This window comes from Oryzias melastigma, linkage group LG16, assembly GCF_002922805.2.
Source record: "Oryzias melastigma strain HK-1 linkage group LG16, ASM292280v2, whole genome shotgun sequence".
Lineage (NCBI taxonomy): Eukaryota > Metazoa > Chordata > Actinopteri > Beloniformes > Adrianichthyidae > Oryzias > Oryzias melastigma.
In genome coordinates, this window is record NC_050527.1 from 14867325 (window position 1) to 14881797 (window position 14473).

Genomic DNA, 14473 nt, shown 5'->3' on the forward strand with positions numbered 1-14473 from the left:
ACTCATCCCTACCCTCCAATTGTAGGGGCATTTGAAGGGTTGTCCAAAAGGATTTTTTAAGAGCTAATCCTCATAGCGGAGGGAAGCAGAGCTCTCTGCTGCAAGGGTTAGCCCTTAAAAAAACAATCTGCGTCGTCCTTTTCTTCATGTGGGTACGCTCTGAAGCACAGTAGTTTACATTTATATGTAAGTAATAAATTTTTGTTGCAGCATGACCTTCTTAAAGCTATAAAACCGCTGTTGTTATGTAATATCCAATGCTAGCAGCTCCACGCTTAAGTAGCTGACGGACAACTATTGATGATGTCATCGAGTGGGAGTAAGATCTGGATGTGTAGACACTGTTTTGCCATAATTCTCCGTTTAGAGGGCTAAATGGAGGGGTAGGGGAAGAATTTGGATTCAGCCTAAGTTGCAATGACGTATACTCTGAAAAATATGGTTGTTTTCTGCTAGATAGCCTTGCACATTTAATTTGGTTGAAACACTTTCAGGAACCAAACATTAAAGAGTTTAAAAACACAACAAAGTTCATATCTTCTATCGTGAATGTACATTAAAATCTGCATTTTTACAGCCTTCTCGATCAAATTTTGACAGGCAGGTATAGAGGAAAAGCTCTTCATGGTTCTGCTGAAATTTTCTACTCAACTCCCGGATTCTTGGATGATGACATGGAACCTCTCCTGAGGTTTTCATGACTGTTCAACAGCCATGGTAATTCACCGCTAAGCTTTATATTACATAGATTTTTCACATGAGCAATACTTTGCTTTTTAATAATCTATGTTGCCATGCTGAAAGTCAAATTCTTCACATATATTGTCATGCCAGCGCCACCGTCTAGGCATATTTCTCCTCAGAGCCATAAATATTTTATGAGTGCATGCCCTTGATGCCGCGTCTGCTCCCTTGTGACCAAGGTATGATCACCACTGCAAAGCACTTATCATGTGTTATTGTCTTGAACACTTGTACCCAGAGGAAATACATTACTGGGACTACTTTTTTTTTTTAAACATGCAATATTAAGATAGAGTCTGTGCCAATAATTTAGATTTTACCAGATCTTTAGTGTAAAATTTAATAGATTTTAGTAGAAAAATCTATCGAGCAAAAATGTAAACTTTTCTATTCTTTTTTTGAGTACCAACTTATAAAAACTTGTAAAAAACATTGTCTTGCATCAGGCTGTGTGGCTGTAGAGTGCATGATGGATTCCACTGCTGTTTCTGCTCAGAAAGACAGAAAAACAAGGACAGTCATACAAAACAAAAAAAAACAAAAACAGAGAAGTTCTAGCTCACTTTCCAGCAGGGTAGGTGGTGATATTCCATCTAAAAAAGCATCTCTGTGCAAACTGTCCTTTAGTCTGTATATGTATAAAGGATGGTATGAGTATTTGAGAAACTACTGTAGTTTGGCGTCTATTGTTGCTTTCATATTGAATTATTTCTTACAAATGTGAAAAATGAAAAGGAGAGGGTGAGTAAATATTGGACAATACCTTAAGTCTAGAGCGGGGTGGGCTAATTTTTAGACTCGTGTCCACAAAAAGTCCTAACATTTGACAGAAGGGCCAGATCATAAGCAGATGTATGGAGTGTTTTAGTAATCACATTATTTCTTTGGTAAAGAAATAATGTGAAATCTGAGCCAAAACACACAAACTTTGATTAAAAAAATAATATGCATCTTTTAAAAGAGAACTTTTTAGAGATTTAATTTCAAAATGAGTGACTTTTGCTTTCATTTTAGTGTTAACTACACCGATGGGTTGAAAAACTGAGAACTGTAAACTAGAATGGCCAGAAAAATGCCTGTCCGAATCAGAAAACACGCATGAACGTCAAAAATCTTTCAACACCACATGAATGCTGACTAACTTTTTGCACCTAAAAGGTCAATTTATTTGTAGTGCGCCATCTATGGGGAGACACACAGAAAACAAGTGTTAACTGTATAGTTTATTTCAGTTTTGTTTTATTCTTTAAGTACTTTTTGTCTGTGTGATTAATGATCATGTTTAATGTGTAAAACTGTATATATAAGTACAATTGGAGTTGAAAATTAGTAAGATTTTCCTTCTCCCCACATCTTTTTAGACCAATTTATCACTTTATTATCTCTTTGTTTCACCGTTTTCTTTTGTGTTTGAAAATAAAAGAATATCATTCAATTAATATGCCTGATTGAATCATTTTGACCTTTCAAATTGAAAGTTCCAGCCCGTACAGTTGTTCTTAAGAAGCTGGATGTCTAAAAACATCAGTGCAACAAGCGGTGACTAGTTGTAAAACCCAAACCCCTGAGATAGTCTTCAAAGGAAAACCACAGTCACTCAGTCAAGGCCCCCAACATTCCATCCAGAACTCCATCACATTCATAATCCTCCAGTTTCAGAAAGGGCTCCACCTCTACCAACACCTTTGAAAAGCAGCAGCGCTCTGTTTGGCTTCTCGTTAGATGGAAGACTGGCCTTGATGTCCTGAAAGGTGAAATTCTGTACAGCCTGCACAAACACACACAAAAAGCTTGACTAGGTTCCATTAAACTACACATGTAACCCCTCAATATAGTAGAGAATACATGCTCATGTCACAAAAAAAAAAAGATGGGAAACAGATTGTGCTTTCAAAAGTTCAAAAAGCTCAAACTTTTCCTCTGATTTAACATAACTGTAAGAATTTTTCAAATACTTAAATTTAGGCATGTTTGATGTCAATTATTTTCTCATCATGGCCACCTTGATTAGGTTTTCACTTCACTTTTTAAATAAAACAATTTGTGCTATTTTGCGCCTTGCAGCCTGTACAAGAGTATTGATTTGATCAAGATTTAAGACTAACTCCAATGACAAGTTTGATGTTTTTAACATGTTCTTGTGAAATTTTATGAAATAAATTAGGCTTGAATTGCATTTCTGAGTAATTCTTTATTCAAATTGTTGTACATTTGGAGCAGATGAAAAGATACTCAAAACTGTACGGCTGGATGGCGCTAATATTGTCAATTTTTGTTGTGTTAAATTGGGGCGTGAAGAGATTTAAGTTAGTGAGAGAGACTTTTAACAAAGGGATGATGGGAAATGAGGGTAGGCTTACTCTCCGCCAACACTCCACCTACAACTTAATGACTAACGTCTGATGAATTACTGCCACTCTGCAGAAACTTTGTTCTAGAAAATTACATTTTTTTTATTTTGGCCAAAAATGACATAATCATGATTAAAAGACCTCTGGGAACCCTTACAATAAATCAAAAAGATGATCAGAGTGGGATTTTAACATGTTAAATCCTGAAAAAGGCAGACTTTTATTTTGTAATATCATGTCTCAAAAACACTTAGATGCCAAATATACTAAATTTGATATGCAGTACTTTCTGCACTATAAGGCACACTTAAAAGCCTAAACTTTTTTTTAAAAATGGTCCGCACGCCTAATAATCCGGTGCGCCTTTTGTTTGTACCAAGTTCCAAAATCTGTAAAAAATGTTCTTGTGCAGCTTTGTGAAATCTCCGCACAACTGACTGCCGGACCAGTTTTCGCTGACACAGGAGCGGTGGTCTCATGGATGATCACGTGCGCATTTTGAGGGACACAGGTGGGTTACAGGAAGTGATTATGGCAAGTCATGCTCCTGGGAAACAATGTGGATGCCGGTAAAGTTTACCACATCTCAAGTGAATGCAGAAACCCACCTTAGTGCAACAAACACATTAAGATCAGCAGCATTTCAGAGCGCCGTTACGCGCGCGATCGGTCCTGAAAACACGCAGATGATTTGTCTAACAGCATTCCTGTGTTCGTTCAGGAGATGATCATGCTACTAAGTCATTGGCTGAAGTTGACAGTTTCCTCCGCGGAGGTGAACCAACAATGGAGCGCACGTCTGAGTTTGAGCTCTCCAGAAAGTCTGCGCTCCCCACATGCATGACTGTGTGCAGATGTTTAATTCAAACCCCAGAGATGATTTGTGGGAGAAGATTGATTAAAAAAGAATAAGAGTGGTTTGTTAAATGGTTGAATAAATAATAATAACTAAACTCACTGTTTTGCTTTTGTTAACTTTTTAACTTTTTTATTTTTTGTGCCGTATAATACGGTGCGCCCTATGGTTCAGAAAATATGGTAAATTACATAGTTATTAAAAGTAATAAACTACAAACTCAAGCTACATTTTCTTACTGCTAAGTTAAAAAAAACTTGAGTACACTCTCCTCTTTCTTGATTTGTTGACTTCTTGTTCTTTATTAAGCATCCTGCTTCTCATTTCCGTCATTTTCATCTTTCAGCTTCTTTGTAGAAACGAAAGATTGAAAGAAGAAAAAAAAAATAAACCATAATATTCATAAATTATTCACAAATACATGAAATAGAAGCAGGAATAGGACTTTGACTTAATGGCTAATGGCACATACAGTATTCCCATGTCTTGTTGTTGTTAGTGTGAAGTACCGATAAAGGTTTTTCAACAATAATAAAAGCTCTTTTTAGAACTCAGCCAGCGAATTCAACCATAAATAAAAGCCCCATTTTGGACTTTTAGCAGAAAACAACAGTTTTATCATTGCTTTTTTTTTAGCCAAACATAGTTGGGTTGCCAGGTTTACTACCTTTTAAGAGCCACTTAAAGTTTAAACAACTCTGATTTAGTAAAAGCCTAAAGATTAGTTAAAAACTAAATTTTTAGCAGCATAAATGAAACAAAAGTACACTCAAAAGACCCCATGTTAATTGTTTTTATTAATGTAATAGGATTTTTTTTATTATTTTATTTTTTCAAACTGCTTTTTAGTTGTCTATGTGGTTATAGAAAACAGTTGACTCATGTTTCATGAGGCAGATTTAGCCATAATAACACTACATTAAAAAAAACTTGCAAGGTTTCCTTTTTCAATGCTTTTTTTTTACATCTTCAACACTCAAACTACTTTCTGAAGCTCTGCCCCATAAGATGTCTGTCTCCTCCTCCATCCATCATTGACTAAATAAATAAGTGGTGAGATTTCTTTTCTCCATTTCGCTTAAAAAAGAAAAAAAGAAATAAAAAGAAAAGAGTCTAACCGCTGCATTGGGAGTTCTGTGAAAACATAATGGTCCTTGCAGTTGTGGAAAACTCACTTTGGGATCATTACTCTGCCCGAAAGTGTAAGCTATACTCTGAAGCGAGTCTGAGTGTCTCTGTGAAATGAGAGGAGCCTTATAAGTCACGAGTCTTTAATGCTCTGTCATTAAAAAAAAGAAACAGCTGACACATAAATCACAAGGAGACTGTATTATTCCCAGAGGGGATGCATGCTGGTGCACTGTCAGGCTCACTTTCTCACCAAATATCAGACAGGCAGACATCACAGCTGGATCACTGTCATTATGACAGTAGGAGCGTTTAACAGAGAGAGCAATTCTGGAGGCTGTCATTAAATATCCACAATTAGAAATCAATACATGGAATATAAGTTTCTGTTGTTTTATATTTAGTCATATCACGGAGACAAGAGCAATGCCGAGATCTTCCTCTGAAGCCTCTGTCTTCAGCCCCCGAGGGAATGTTAAAGGGATCCCAGGCAAGACAAAAGACTAAATCTGTCCTCGGTCCGCCCTGAGGCTTCTTCCTAGCCGGACACGACTGAAGCACCTCCAGAGGTGGAGTGCAGAGCTCATAGTGCATGCCTGAACAACTGCAGCTGGTTCCTTTCCACTGCAGGGGAGTAAAAAGAAGCCTGCCATAAAAAGCTCCTCCAGGACAAATATTCTCGTCTTCCCATCCCTGAGGGTAGGCGTCCCATCCGTTCACTGGAAACTCATTTCATCCACTTTTATTAACTCTGTTTTTTCTTTTTTTCTTTTAGTCGGTATCCAGATCTCTGGATTGTCAGTCATGAATCAGCTGGTGCACGGCCTGCTGTGCTTTTAGTTCAGCTCTTCACCACCACTGATTGAGTCTTCATCATGGAAATCTCCAGCAAGTCAGCCACTCTATACCACTGAGGAGAACGACACCCAGAAAAGAGGAGTTCATTTAAGGGAATGTCGAAGCCCTTTAGGATGGCATCTCAACAAATTTTGGCTCAGAACCAGAGCTGAAGATTTGAGCTACACATAATCTGGACTGTTTAACCATTTATATTCTTCAGACTACCAAAACAGTTCAACCTATTACGGAACTGTCATTTCAGAAGATTCTGAAACACTTTTCACAACCCGTTATACTAGCAATGTGTGATTTTTCTCCACAACCGAATCAGCTAATTTCGGTTGATCGTGTAAATGGTCGAAGAGTTACGGTAGGTCAAAGAGTGTATCATTTATGTGTCGACAGCATTGTTAAAGGTTAGCACTTCATTCTGTTGTTCGATGAAGTCAAAAGATCTAATTAGCTAAAATACAATCTGCTGGATCCACAGACAGGATGACAGGAGTCAAGCACAGCTAGAAGCTCGCAGGGGTTGTTGGGAGATGTAGTGCGTTAATAAACTGGACATGGCTCCCAGCGGTGATCAGAAGTTGAGACAAATCCTTTGCTTAATACATTAGAAAAACACTTGTTACTTGGTTAATTTATCAATTAAGAAAAAAAAATGGATTCAAGCACATTCACACCAGTCATGGCAACTCGTGTTCAAGCAGCCACTTAAAATGAAAAGTCTAAATAAACGCCCCTGTTTGGGTTTTGTGTTCAAAACCATTGTGTTCACTTGTTGCTATACAAGTTTTCCATTTTTAGGCTCTACATACAAAACCAGACGTTTGCTAAACGCATGCTGAAGGTTCAACCCATGAAATTTTCAACTCCCAACTCGTCATATATTGATGTTTGGTTAAAGAGTGACCAAACCCTAAGTCCACTTTTTTTTGGCTGTTGACCTCTCTAAATGGGGCTTTACAAGTGCTGTTTGTTGGTCATTATCAAATTTTTGTCAAATTAAAATAAACTTGTTTAATTCTTGAGAATGTATTCTGAAACCGCCTGTGTGCTGCCCCTACAGGTTGAATAGATGTATTACAGCTGAATTTCATGATTAGTCAAACCATTTCGGTCCACGTCATGATCTGCAGCTCCAGTAATGATAACAGTCCTGTTCCCCAGCCCCACCCCTCTGACTGGATATTAAAATTTCGGCTGTGGGTGGATTCAGCCTCCAACCTCACTGTTTGTTTACCCTTTAATGACCCCTCTGCGTCAAAAATTGACATTTTGGATCTCCCAACCCGTCATTTTTTGACATGCTAGCTGTTCGTAAAAGGGTTTGCAACACCTGGGGAACGGTACCGGATATGGTACCAAACGCTATATCGGACTCGAACTGGTACCAGATGATGTACTGGGCTCAAACTGGGCTTTGACGCAAACCAGCACCAGGTTAGGGTACCGTTACTGGGTTAGGGTACTGGTGCGCTTCACGTCCTGGTACTGTTCTGGTTTGGGCCTGGCGGTTTATGGACCCGTGATTTAATAGAAACAGCCAGGACGTCAGAACACCCTAAATGATACGTTTTTGACGCGGAGGACTCCTTAACCAAACAACACCAAGTCTTTCATATATCTGAATACAACAGGGAATGAAAAAGTCTGGAGCAAGATTTGCACCGCTTTGACATTTCACACTGAGACTCCTCCAGCTGTAGGTGCTGGACAAGCACTAGGAAACAGTGGAAAATCAAACAAAGGAGAAGTCCCTCCCTGCTTGTTCGGTGTGAATACCATGGGCTGAATGTGTATTCAAGAAACCATGTATTGTTAAACGCACAACACGTCCATGTAACTTCAGGGTTTAAAAGGCCGAACAGCAGGTGGCAGGGAGCATGGTTCCACCTCCATGGTGCAAACTGAGAGATGTGATCCTAAACTTCACAGAAGTCTATAAATTAAAAAAAAAAAACATGTTTTTGTTCTAGTACTCTTTAGATAAAAATCTGTATTCCTCTTGATTTAAAGGGGTATTATTGAAGCTGAAATTTGAATTAGTCTCTACTTTTAACAGAGTCACACTTTCTCAAATGTTAATAAAATATATAAATGTGTGTCTGTATAGTTGTTTTTTTCCTTTTACTTTTTTGATTTATTAAAAAGGAAAAAAAATCTCATACACTTGAGTGTAAATTTAAGACCTGGAGTTTTTGGAGTCCAAGATATCTGAGGGAGAACACTCCAAAACCACAACTTCCCCTGGAAAATAAAGAGCTCCAACCCAAATGAGCTTGTAAAAAAGTGTCTCGTGGAATTCACCAAACCTTAATAGAATCAGATATTGTCATTTGTGCTTAGAACAGCAGTTAGACAAAATTACCCAACAGACTGTCTCTGATTCGCCAGACAGCCAGACGGTCCAACTTTATCAGGGTGTGTCATCCCAACAGCAAACATCTTAGCAGTGACTCACGGTGACATATCTCACAACCAAGAAGTGTCAAAAATTGATTTTATGATCATGCTGTGATACCTTTTTCCAGCAGATCTTTAATTTTAATACTTATATGTAGGTTGTGTTGGTACATTTTTAGTAGAATATAAAGGAAATATTAAAGTAGATCTACTTGTAACTAACCACAGGAATGCAGACATGGAGGTTTGACTTACATGGATCTAAACAAGCAAAAATAAAAAAGCAGTCACAATGCAAGAAGCAAGTCCTTTCAGACAAGGATGATGTCAGAAGAAGATGAGATCTGGAGAAAGAAAAGCATAAAAGGTTGTGCAGCAAAACAAGAAAAAAACAGCTACCGAACAAATGAAATTAGATCCCCCGCCCATCCTATCTTTCCCCAACGCTCACTGTCTTCTATTCCATTTTCCCTTTGCTTGTTCTATAATTTCATTTCCACTGATTTTGCTGCCTCACCCTCACTCCCTCCATTCTTTCTGCTGCTCTCAGTCTGTGCCTCATGAGCCGACAGGCAGAGACAGAGAGACTGTTGTTGTGCTTGCAGCCTGACACTATCAGCTCATAAATCCCTGTCAACAGCTTGGATGTCTCCGCTCCTCCCTCCCTTTGCTGCTCAAGAACGTGGAGGAACCCGGTGACCTGCCAGGAGAAGGTTTGACTGGCACAGTCACCCGGTCTGACAAACACTGACACCCACAAAGAGGGAAACATGTAAGTTATGCTACATACTCACCGGGCATGTAATACACTTTTTAGCACGGTACTGTCGCTACATCAAATGTACTCACAGTTGGAAGAAGCTTTCTGCAAAGTCTCTCTTTTACTTTCACAGCTTTATTCCAATATATGAAAGACTTAGCCCCAATCCGAATTCTTCCCTTCTCCCTTCCCCTTCATTTAGCCCTCCAAACGAAGAGTTAAGAAAAATAGTGTCTCATATTTTGAACGTCACTTTCGTTCGATGACGTCACCAATAATTGCAAGTCCGCTAGCATTAGCGTGGGGCTTTCAGTGCTCCTATATACACAACCACAGCGTTTTTATAACTTTAAAAGGTCATGCTACAACAAAAAGTCATTACTTACATTTAAATGTAAACTTCTGTGGTTCCGAGGGCACCCACGTGAAGAAATGCGCCTCTCAGGGCGACGCAGTTTACCCTCACAATGGGAAACTTGTATCCCTCCGCTTGGAGGGTCGGATTTATAAAAAAAATTCCAAAAACACTTGCACTAAAACAGCTCCTTCAAATGGAGGGGGAAGGGAGAAGGGAAAAATTCGGACTGGGACTGCACATAACTACCAAATCTGAGTCCCTGATTGATCAAACTGGTTTAACTCTCACGACCATTGAACACCCATTTTGTAAAAGGGTCCTAAAAACTTGCTTAGTGATGAGTGAACTCAAGAGTTTTTAACGCAAAAGCCTGAAACACATATTTATGTATTTATTGGAAGAGATTGCTTGAATACACGTTACCAAGACTGGTATGAAAGTAGCTTTACAGCTGGTTTACACCGGACGCAGAAGCAGTTCCTTTCGGCACCCTTGTTAACCAATGGTGTAGTTCACACCAGACGCAAAGCGCCGCTGTCCCCATAGTGGGCTCGCTTTGTGCAGCAATCATTTTGGTGTCTGGTCTATTTTTTGCGTTAGCTTCAAGCAACCCGAGTCAATACTGGCAGGAAGTTACTCCAAGACACATGAGAAAATCTGGTCAATTTTCAAAATATAACCCATTTTTCACAATAAAATACCACGACTGACAAATGTGATCATATTTTTGTATCTAAACAGACTGTTGAGAGGAAAACAAACACAACACACAAAAAACAGACACTGAGACACACACATAAATCTGATCAACGTAGTGGGCCGACTATAGAGCAGGGGGTGTGGTTTTGGGAGTCTAAACACACAATTGACAGAACGTTAGAGAGCAGTTGGCAACAAGTCAAGATGGATGATGTCAAATTAATTGTAGAAGCTCTAAATAAGTACAGCTGAGCAGAAGCGCCTGTTAATTGTCGCAAAAAAATATGTGTCTGGTGTGAACTGGAGGTTCTCTGTGAGCACATCGCTTCACAGCGCTTTCGCATCCAGTGTTAACCCGGCGTTAGATGGAAAACAAAACATTAGTATCATTAGTGGATTAGTTTGATGGTAATATTCTTGTTTTTGAAGGTACTGAGTGCAAAACGTCCTCAGTTCCTTTGAGAAATTATCAAAACTTTGGAGCATTTCTTTTCTATTTTTCCTGGAAACACAAACCCATACCATGATCAGCCCACCTTCTACCACAAGAAGCATTCTTTTTATGACATTACGCAGCTTTTTCCCATAAGTGCTCCACAACTTTGTGCAACTTACAAGTCTTGTTTATCAACATCTACCCACAGAGCCTCTTTCCAGATGGTAATTTGCCACCTATCATGACGGTTTCTGAGGTAACAAGAAAAACTGCCTTTTTTTTTTCCTTTTGGAGGGGTTGTGTTCTGGAATAGATATTTACTTTGTGTCCAGGAGTCTAAAGCTGGCCACAACTTTTATTTTTTTCCCTTACTGCATGAATTATGCAGTCAGCCGTAGCCCAGAAAACATCTTTTAATCCCTCAGACCTCAAATGCTCCCATCAGCTGCCATTTCTTAATTATATCACTAAGAGATGAAATAGCTGCATAAAACACTTTTAACCTTCTTTTTCTAGGGAGTTTAAGTTGAATCTTGAGTGCGCTGGGGCTGCCTTGAGCCAAAAGCTGTTTACGGCTTGGATCAGTCGAAGGGCTTTGAAATTAGCAACAGCCGACAAGTCGTAGCCTTGAAAACATAACTGATGTCTGAGATTTAAGCAAATCCTAATTGAGAACTTTTTTTTTTTTAGTTACTTTGAGTTTTCCTTCCCTTTGAAACTGCAAAAACAGAAGAATATATGATCTTGTTTGCAAAACTGCCAGGTTTTTGGCTACCAAAGATTTTTGGTTATTCTGGTTTCCCATATGTTCAGAGTGCTCATGGGAATTATTCGTTCTCAGTAGAATTTCATGCATTCTCCAAGTCAATCAAACTTCTAGTTCATGGATGATGATTTCCACTGTTTTCGTCAAATTAGAAATGGCGTATACTTAAAATGATCCCTCATTTCGTGGATGGAGGGAGGGATGGATGGACAAAAGGACGGACGGATGGAAGAACAGACAAATGGATGGACGGACAGATGGTCAAAGGAATGGATGGACGTATGGATGGATGGATGGATGGATGGATGGATGGATGGGAATAGGGATGAAAGAAAGGATGGATGGATGGACAGATGGATCGACGGACGGGCATAGGGATGGATGAACGGATGGATGGACAGATGGATGGACGAACAGGCAAAGGAATGGACAGACAAAAAGACGGTCACACGTATGGATGGATTAATGGAATGGCATTGGGATGGAAGGATGGACGGACGGAGGGACAGATGGATGGATGGATGGATGGATGGATGGATGGATGGATGGATGGACTGACGGAGGGACGGAGGGACAGATGGATGGATGGATGGATGGATGGATGGATGGATGGACAGACGGGGAAAGGGATGGATGAACAAAAAGACTGACAGACATATGGATGGACAAATGGGAATAGAGATGGACGGAAAGATAGATGACGGACCGGAAAGGGACATATGGACAAAAAGACAGACAGACATATGAATGGATGGATGGACGGACTAGCTTAGGGATAGACAGAAGGATGAATGGACGAATGGATGGATGGACGGGGAAAGGGATGGACGGACAAAAGGACAGATGGACGGATGGGCAAGCAAGCAGGTAGGTAGGTCCTTTAAAAACACATAAGTATTTAATACATAAAATGTACAAGTACAAGAAGTGCATTAAGGTTTACCTTTCATGGTCTTGTTTTTGTTAGTGTGATTTTTTTTTCCCCACAGGGCATTGTGATCTGCATCTTGAATGGCTGTAGACCTCGTCAATCAATCTCCTCCATGTAACTCTAACCAACATTCTGTACAGGATGTCTCATGTGCAGAATGTGTTCAGTTTGCTAGTTACATACATCTTAAATCGTGATCAGATCTTTGTTGTCATTCTAAAATTCTGGGCTTAATTTTTCTATGAAGCTTCAAACTTCAAGAGTTTTACCAAGAAAGGCAATTGAAAATGCTCATGCCTCAGAAAACTATACAAAGAGGTTTTACAGCCTTAAAACATCTGCACTCGAAGATGTCACCTATCACAGGTTGATTTGAGAGCATAACCCCCATGGCAAAAGGGGTATACGGTACACCACTTTTCTACCTTGCTTTAATACTCAAAGCACCTTACAGTCACAGTCACCCATGCGCAGACATATTTGCACACTGATGGCACTGATCTAAACACAGGCCCCAGCCTCAACCACCGCGAGCAAGGTGGGCTTCAGCGTCTTGCCCAAGGATTACTGCAACACATGGGTGGACAAAGCAGAAACAGAAGTAGAGTTCCACCATATGCATCATTGCCGTGAAGTTCCCAAGTCTTAGTTGTTATGACCTTGCTTCTGGCCCTTGGTTTTGTAATTATATTTTACAGACTTGGATTGCCTCAAATAGTTCTCTTGGATCTCTTCTGTAATCTCATCCCAAACTCTCAAGGGATAACTCACCACTACCAAGAAAACTTTTATCATCAAACACTTGTTCATCATTTTTGGAATCTCTTTCACCTTTTGTTTTTGCTTCCTCAAATCTCTCTTGCCCCTTCCTGGAAGACTAAAAGATATCACCCTTGCACAGCTTCTGTATACTCCATCTCAGCATTAACCCCACTACTGATACTTACCCCTCAGTGTCACCTAATGCCTAGAAGAACTCAAGTTAGACGGTTTTCCTGTAGTTTATTCCACCTGTTCTCACTGGAAGAATACACCTTGTCTCCTTTATCTCCAGTCACAGAAGGATTCACTTGTGTCCGCTGGTATGTGTCTCTGTTCAAGTATTCTGAGTTTTAGTGAACAGTTCAATCCTTTCAATCTGTGATTTCATGGGTTTTCCATCCTTCACCTGCACTACAAAAACTTGTTATAGCTTATATTTTTGTCAACTCAATTACAGTCCAGATACTGTTTACACTGTAGAACCATGTCCTCTTATACTCCATCCACTCTCTGTTTTATCCTCCCAGCTTGTCTTTCCTTCCCTAAAGCGGTGTTTCCCAGCAGACAGTCGTCACCAACATAGGTTTCCTGTGGTTGGGAGTAAACACCTGAGTAACAAGGCCATGCTGCATATTAACTAAAAAAGAAAAAATAGTCAGGCAAGATATGTCAGCCTTGCTCAATGCATGACCACACGGCACACTCATGACCACCCTGTAGAAGTGGAGACACGGTCACACGTGGCCAAGAAAACCTCGCAGAGCTCAAGTATAAAAATGAATACACACAGACTCCTACGAAGCTGTGCCGGCATATGCTTGGCTCAGACAGCTTAACGGCTGGGCCAAACCAGCAAAATCAGCCAACTCAACAAACATATGTATAAACTTGCTGGAATGGTGGGGCGGAAGTTGACAAATAGCAAGTTCTAGTCTCTAAATACAGCTATAAGTTTTTTTCAGAACCTAAAAAGTGATTTTGTGAGGGCTCTCACATGGATCACTTTTTTGCAGAATTCAGTAATCCTTCCTGAGAACAGGGCGAGTTCAGTGTGGTGCAACAACAGTTCAATGGTTAGTCATTATCAGTTCTGCTTTTATTGTGGTGGGGGAACATTGTGATGCAAATATAGCAACAAATGGGAAAGAAAAGAGGTCAGTGTGTGAATAGACTACAAAATCAGACACATTTTGAGACTGCATAAAACTGGAAGATTGTCACTTCAGTGTTAATTCTGCTCTCTTATGGGGCCCAGGTGACCCAAGTCTTACATAGACATGCTATCCATCCCATAACAAATGTGGATGAAGGTAGACAGGATATCATGTCTGCCACAGATATCAGTGAAAATCAAAAATCATTGACTAAAAAGTTCTGCGCACTATCTTGTGGGGTCCAGATGACCCCACTCCCAACGTCAACATACTTAGGAT